Source organism: Neolamprologus multifasciatus, chromosome 15 (assembly GCF_963576455.1).
Source record: "Neolamprologus multifasciatus chromosome 15, fNeoMul1.2, whole genome shotgun sequence".
NCBI classification, from domain to species: Eukaryota; Metazoa; Chordata; class Actinopteri; order Cichliformes; family Cichlidae; genus Neolamprologus; species Neolamprologus multifasciatus.
Genome location: NC_140453.1, coordinates 6,186,074 through 6,194,005, shown reverse-complemented (window position 1 = coordinate 6,194,005; position 7,932 = coordinate 6,186,074). Strand labels below are relative to the sequence as shown.

Here is a 7,932-nt window from a genome sequence, read left to right as displayed (position 1 = left end):
TGTTGAATCATATCTGTTATTAACCTCTGTCTCTCTTCCACAGCATGTCTTTTATCCTGTCTTCCTTCTCTCACCCCAACCGGTCGCAGCAGATGGCCCCGCCCCTCCCTGAGCCTGGTTCTGCCTGAGGTTTCTTCCTGTTAAAAGGGAGTTTTTCCTTCCCACTGTCGCCAAAGTGCTTGCTCATAGGGGGTCATATGATTGTTGGGTTTTTCTCTGTATCTATGAAGCGCCTTGAGGCGACTTTTGTTGTGATTTGGCGCTATATAAATAAAATTGAATTGAATTGAATTGAACAATGCAAGGAGTCACATGTAAACAGCGGATATAGTGTGAGTATAATTCATAAGCTGGATCGAGCAGTTTTCAAGCTCACGTTTTTTCAGAATAAATCCGCAGAACTGAGAAAAGTCATCTGTTGAACTCTGTCAACTTCTTTGTACTTAATAAAAATTGAAAATGAAACTAGCATTTGGAGTCTGTGTTATCTTAAAATGTTTTTGCTTACTTGTATTATTTTGATGTGTTCAGAAACGAGGCCCCATTTCTGAACACATCATCCGGCTCTCCTCTCATTCTATTACTTACAGTATAGGGAAAGTGAGTAACCTTCAAATTTCAGTTTGCGAGTTTAAGAAGGAGCTCTCATAATGCACATTCTCAAATGTCTTATTTCCTGTCTCCCTTATTTATGTCCATTTCCAGTGACCATGAAGTAACTGGAAATGACTTGTCAGATATACAGGCCATAGTCTCTTGAACCTATGCAGACAATTACTGGGCCAGAGGTAAAAAACAACAAATAAACTCCTGTAGAGAATTTGCATATTAGTGATCAAGGAACTGACCTTCCAGCCCATTGTTCCTTCAGTGGTGCTAGTTTCAGTCATTATGCAAATGTACTGTTTATAAGACTGGGGAAACCTGCCGTCAGCTGAGACCGAAGAAGTCACTTGGATGAATGACGAAACATTTCTCCCACTGAAAACGCTACGTCCAGATGAACAGAATCAACTTCTGGGGATAAACTCCTATACCTCTGCAAAATTCATGAAGTTGGTCACCAATGGCAAGATGCAATCCTGGAGATAGCATTCTTGTGCAGTGAATGCCTAGCAAGAGCTATCTTTATGGTAGTCCTTGCTAGGCATCCACTGCATGTGGACGCCTACTCATGCAGTCTGCCTTTACAAATATTTGTGAAAGAATGGGTTGTTTTGAAAAGCTTTGTACTGCGATAGGATGCAACAAGTCATTTCATGTCATTTCTTCTCTCCTAGACATTCCCGATTAACTGTAGTTGCTATTAAGCATTTAGGAACCATAGCAACTCAGCAATTAAATGGCACACCACTTAAAGTTACAGAGCGAGGTCACTGAAAGCGGAGGCGCATAGTGCGTAAAGGCTGCAAACACTTTGCTGACTGGGTAAGTGCAGAGCTCCAGACCACCTCTGATTTGAAAGTCTTACTTTTAACATCAGCACACAAACTGTGCACCGGGAGCTTCATGACATGGATTTCCATTGTCGAGCAGTTCCTGTATGTTTAATGTATAGACAGGCAAAACTTTTTGTCCTTAGAATATAGTTTTGAGTATCTTAGCAAGCTCTCTATGTGTGCCTAAAGTTGTAGAACAAGAGTTAGAAAACTTTGATGGGTAGCTGAGTCAGAAGATAGCTCTGATCCAACCTGTGGCTACTGAGTAAAGAGTGTTTGATGCAGGGGGGTCGCTATGGCCTGTTTCCATTTTTTTAAATGATCTGTAATGTGTTTGTAACTCCCATAAGCAGCATCATTATCTGGTATATAAATATATAAAATTGTTTTTCAAACCATGTGAGCCTCAGACTCACTGGAGGTGAGGCTTTTGTGAGCTATCCCATCATTAGCTTGTCTTCAGCTGAAATTTATTTGGTAATGTTTGCTCTCTTGTAAGCTCACTTTGGATTCTTTCCACTGGGAATGAAGCTCATAATATGGCTTTTATGCCCTCTCTGCTGTTTTGTTTTTCACTGATACTTCTTAAAGTCGGTTTTGCTTGACATTGAAGTAAAAACATGTTGGTTCCATGTGCTATTCACAGGGGGCACCTTGTGAGAACCAAGAGGCTCATTAAGAGTACAACACTGACCCCCCTTCACCCCAATTATTGCATATATTAATGCCATCACTCTTCCTGCTGAAAAATCTCAACGCGTGCACACATACACTCACCACACCATTGCTAGATTGATACCCAGCTGATTGTTTCCTTTGTGCTTTAATTAATCAGGGTTGCAGCTTTTACTGAATACGCTCTCAGTTTAAGTAAGTGGGGTTCTCTAATGAACGCTTATGTGATTATCACATGTTCAGAGCAAATACAGATACCCATTGGTGCATACAACATGCCTTCTCAAAATAATAGCCTGGAAATAATTAAAGGAAAGAGCTTCAGAAAAACACAGCAGCGCTCTTCTCAGTTCACGCTATTTGTGCCTCACGTCTCTTCCCGCTGACTTGTGCTGCTTTTAATCTTTTTTGAGACCCCTCAAACTCATGGTGATAGAACACTTCCATGCTGCTTCACAGGCACTAAAGCAGTGACAAGTGAGCAAACATGAGGTGGCCAAGGTTAAAAAAAATCATCCAGGCATATTTCCCCCCACTTTTTGGTCCTAAAAGCCAATCTTTCCCCCTCGAAATTCATTTTATCATCCAACAGGAAGACAGGTTTGCAATCCAAAAATGAGGAAGAGAGATTTCGGTCTCCTTAGAGAGTCTCAGAGTGCGCAATAGATGTGCTTGCTCCCAAATACTTTGGAGTAAATGGATCAAAATCTTATGCTGGGGGTTGGATAATTGTTAACACTCCCCACTCATTCTCTTGGGTCACTCTGCAGTGAGCCTGTTGGAGATAATTGGCCTTTCTCTGACTAATGAACAACCAAACACAGAGGAGAATGATGAGCTGTAGAAGAACAGAAAAATAAACAGAAATTCATACAGTTGCAGTTTTAAAGGATTAATTATAATTAATGTTTTCTTTCTTTTTTTCATTTTACTGAAAGATGATTTGATTTATATTAAAAAAAACAAACAAGCACACACACACAAGAAAAAAAATCATAATTTGAATGTGTTCTCATTATATTTTTGGACTTGGCTGTAAACTTTAATGATGGATTATAAAGACTTTTTGCCTCTTCTTTGATACAAAAGGGAAGTTTGTGCATTCAATTACTATTAGTAAGCCACAGTTTTACAATTTTAGACTAATGATCTTCCTCACACAGTACAGTTTGACTTTACATTTTGCCCCTATCAGCATATACATTCTGCTTATGAATCCTACATACAATTTCAAGCAAAGAGATGAAACGGTTAAATGGCATGCAGAGCTCTTCTACTAGCTCCATGGGGACAGACAAGATGGTGTGTGGGTTTGCATAAAGAAAAGTCACATAAAGGTCACTGCTTCGCTGCACCTGCTGGAGAGATTACATCAAGGTAAGTTGCTAACAACAAAGAGAGATATCAGACACTGTTAGGATGGCTAAGGATACATGTAGACAGCACAATAGTTGATATTCATGAAACTGTTGCACATTTTTCGCATTGACTTGGTTTTAGCCTGGCCATTATGGAAGTCTAATGCACGCCATTGATAGTGATTGCTCATTTTGTCTAGAGTCTAAGTAGCTGAGGAGGTCAGCTCATGAATGAACAATTGAGTCTATGGAAAAAAATAGCACAAATTTAAAAAGTACTCAGGTTCATTTGTAGTTTTTTTGATCTCAGTATCACGTTTTAATAGGACATCCTTCATACATTTTTCATAAATTGTTAAAAATGACTTTATTCATAGTAAATACATGATTCTGTAATCATTTATAGGTCAAGTAAAAGGTTAGGTGTAAAGCCAATTTGCCAGGTTTTGAAAAATCAGTTGTAAATGCTCAGCGATGTCTTAATAAATAATAAGCCATCTGTCTTCATTTATGAAGATTATTAAGTCATCAGGGGTCATTTGATTCATACTTTATGGCAAGCCATTAGCTGGGCATAGTAAATCACATGCATTTATAAAACCTAATAAATGATTAATGAATCATTGCAATAATCCATTAAGTCTGCAGCTGTTTATATTTGACTAGGGTTTAATAAATGGTTTTTTGGTTCATGTGCTCTGCAGTCTATTTCACGAAATCATAATGAAGTCGGACAATATTTGTGCGTTTTAGGATGTTTATTATGTCATCATTGAGTAAAGTGACAGGTAACACGTGACAGAAGTTGTCGAAGCAGGATTTAGAAGATCTGAATATTCGAGCACAATAGTCTTTGGGAAGTTAGGGCTTTAGAGGCTGTGTGGGTTGCCTTTAGTCGTGGCATACTGTGTGGGATAAAATGCAAAATTTCAGCATATTATGCTCATTTTCTGTCCAGATCCACATCTGTTGGGTCAGACCATTATGTGCTTGAAACTGTGTATAAACTGATAAATTGTCAAAAGAAAAAAAAGAAAAGAAAGCAAGAGGACAGCCAAGCCAAGTGGCAAAAAGTTATTTGTACTCATGTCTTATTGCTAAAGTACCAACATCAGTTGAATATTAAGCAATCTGTACTATATAAACAGTTTTGTTTATAGTGACTTTATGACAATGAAATTTTTTTTGCTTTTTTTTAATCTCATATTTAAAAGTATAAATGCGAACAGTTTGGGTTTAAAGTCCATGTGCAAAACATCTGTTTCATTCTCTGTATTGGAACTCCGGGTTAAAAGAAAGTAGACCCTCTTTGGATTCTCACGTTACTCACCTGCCTGCCCACTCCATCAATTTTCATGACAGTCCAAAGGAATCTAGCCTGACTACCAACAGCCTCTCCACAAGTTCTGTTTGAGAAAACCCCAAGTAAGGTTTCACACTTTAGTCGTATTACTACCAGAAACTAACCTGCTCATCCTTGGCCATTGCTGACTTGTCTCTTCTCTCTAGTCTCACTCCAGCAGAGATAATCCTTTCTCAAGTCACTCTCCTGCTCTTTGTTGACATCTATTACCTTTTCAGTAAACCTTATTATTGTTCAATAAATCCTTCATCACTGGTCTGAGTCTGCAGTGTCTGGTTAAACATGACAACAGCTCATTGAGCTTTGCTGTCATTTCAATCAGGCTGAGGTCTGGATTTTGACTGGACCTTTGAAACACCTTGATTTTTTTTCTTTTTTTAGGCACTCTGTTGCAGATTTGCTGCTGTGGGTTGGGTAATTGCTGATATGTTATGCCTTTTAGAAAGATAGCCTGCCTTTTGACTATAGAATACTTTTTACTGGTATACATAAGAGTTCACAATCTACCCAGTGACTGCAAAACAAGCTCCAGTTATCACCCTTCAACCACCGTGCTTGACTGTTGAGCTCTATATGCTGATATTTTATGGTCAGTTTTCACCAAATGTGGCACTGTGCATTATGGCCATTTTGGCATTATTCCTGTCTACCCAACTAACCTTTTTTTTTTCATTTGCTCAGTGGTGCTGTGTGTCTATTGTTATTGTTATTGTTAGCACAAAGTTTAATATCGCAGCACATCTTCATATTGTTGACTATAGATTCATTTACACACCTCAAAGAAAATGGAAGACATTGTGAAACACTTTAATGCATTTGTAAAGTAATATTTATTTGCAATAAACCTAGGAATAGGACGCTGCTGTATTTTGCAATTAACCTGTATGTATACACAGTATCGCTACACAGCGTGTAGCGTCTGTGTAGAGTCTAGGTCATCGTAATCTAAGGAACTTGGAAAGAAAGAAAAGCGTCTTGACTTCATTAAGTGTCTTGGTAAATGGTAAATGGTCTGTATTTGTATAGCGCTTTACTTGGTCCTAAGGACCCCAAAGCGCTTTACACTATACACAATCATCCACCCATTCACACACTGGTGATGGCAAGCTACATTGTAGCCACAGCCACCCTGGGGCGCACTGACAGAGGCGAGGCTGCCGGACACTGGCGCCACTGGGCCCTCTGATCCCCAACAGTAGGCAACGGGTCCAGTGTCTTGCCCAAGGACACAACGACCGAGACTGTCGGAGCCGGGGCTCGAACCGGCAACCTTCCGATTACAAGACGAACGCCCAACTCTTGAGCCACGATCGCCCTGACATCGTCTTGAAGATGTTTCATCTCTCCGAGAAGCTTCTTCAGTTCTAAGACCAAATGGTGGAGAGTCCCAGATTTTAAGCCCTAGTGGGAGCTGCCCCTTAAGAGGGTTCGGCCCACTATTGGTCATTTGCCTCATTACAAGAGCCAAGGTGTGAAAAAGGGTGTGGATCGTTATCAGCAGAGGTTTCGGGTGAAACTATTGTAAGACTTTGGCTCACCCCATCATGTGACCTACTGAGATCAACTGACTGAAGATGGAAGTGGCTGTAAAAGCGCCTGGGAAGGGATCTCAAAACTGGATTGCAGGTGACAGACAGTTTGTGTCGTAAGCCACTGCTTCTGTTCAAGGATGGTCGTTCACAGTGGACATAGATGGCTTCTTTTACTCCTCTTTCAAACCATCTGTCTCTCTGTGAACACTGACATCTTCAAAAGAGTGACCTTTGACCTTTAGATGCAGGTGTACAGTTGAGTCTTGTCCCATTGAGGTGGCTCTTCTATGTTGTACCATGCGTTTATGAATTGGATGTTTAGTTTCTCCAATGTAGAGGTCTGAGCATTCCTCACTGCATTGCACACGATATACTAAATTGTTTAGTTTGTGTTTGGGAGTTTTGTCTTTGGGATGAACCAGTTTCTGTCTGAGTGTATGGCTGGGTTTGAAGTGCACTGGGATGTTGTGCTTGGAAAAGATTCTCCTGAGTTTCTCTGATAAACCTGCTGCATAAAGGATGATGATATTGTTTCGTTTGTCATTCTGTTTCTCCTTAGTTGGTGTCTGACCTTCTTTTCTGTGCATCTCTGCTGATTTTATGAAAGCCCGATTGGGATAACCACATGTTTTAAGAGTTTTCTTTACACCTGTGTGTTCTTTTGCTTTCCCTCCTGGCTTAGAGGGAACATTTTCTGCCTGGTGTTGGAGGGTCCTGATTACTCCAAGTTTGTGTTCAAGAGGGTGGTGGGAAATTTCATGGAATAGTTCTGAAGCATGACAGCATGAACAGATTCCAACAAACATTTAGAAATGACTCATCTCTGCCTCTCTGACTGACTAATTAAAGCAATTGAAAGGTAACAAGCCTTGCAAATTTTGTCTTTGTCTTACCTGTTTTTGTTGGGGTTTTTTTTGACTCACTGCACTTCTCCTCATGTATGCGGCTGAATATTTGCTTGACTGCGAGACGATGATAAAAGGGAACCTACATCTCCAAGGTGATAGGTAGAGACTGAAAACACAGAGGAAAAACAAAACATTTAGCATTCATCTTCCGATCCCAATTTGTCATAGTACCAGACCGTGGAGGGGGGGAGAAAAAGCATCGACATCAGATAGTAAGGCAATGTGAACGGGTGAAAGGAAGTGTGTGAGATCTGTTCCGCTCTGACAAGCTGACTAGTTGTGCCAAAAATGGCATCTGCTGGTTCTAATTACTAAAACGCTTTGGCAAAGCAAGGAAGGAACTTTGCAGAGTTGGAAAGAGCTTGCATGAGTGATGGCTACATCACACTCTCTGATGAATAGAGATACATTATTCACATTAAGCTTCCTTTATAAAAGCAAGCCTAATTCTCTTGGAAGAAAAGGCAATTACAGCAGTCATTCATCACAAAATTATCCAAAATTCAACAAAGCTGCTGACCCATGCAGCGCAGCTCTGTTTTTTCTAAGAGCTTTGTAAGAGAAAATCAATGTGATTTTTTTTTTGTAGTTAGACTTGTAGTCATCTTTAAAGTAAAAACACTGCTCCATAACAAGCATTTCTCAATGCCTGAAAGC

General features: G+C 39.9%; 1 pseudogene; it reads right to left on the bottom strand.

Moving 5' to 3' along the window:
• Positions 1–6,205: 6,205 nt before the first annotated feature.
• On the bottom strand, positions 6,206–7,711 carry LOC146501403 (uncharacterized; annotated as a pseudogene).
• Between the last annotated feature and the right edge of the window lie 221 nt (positions 7,712–7,932).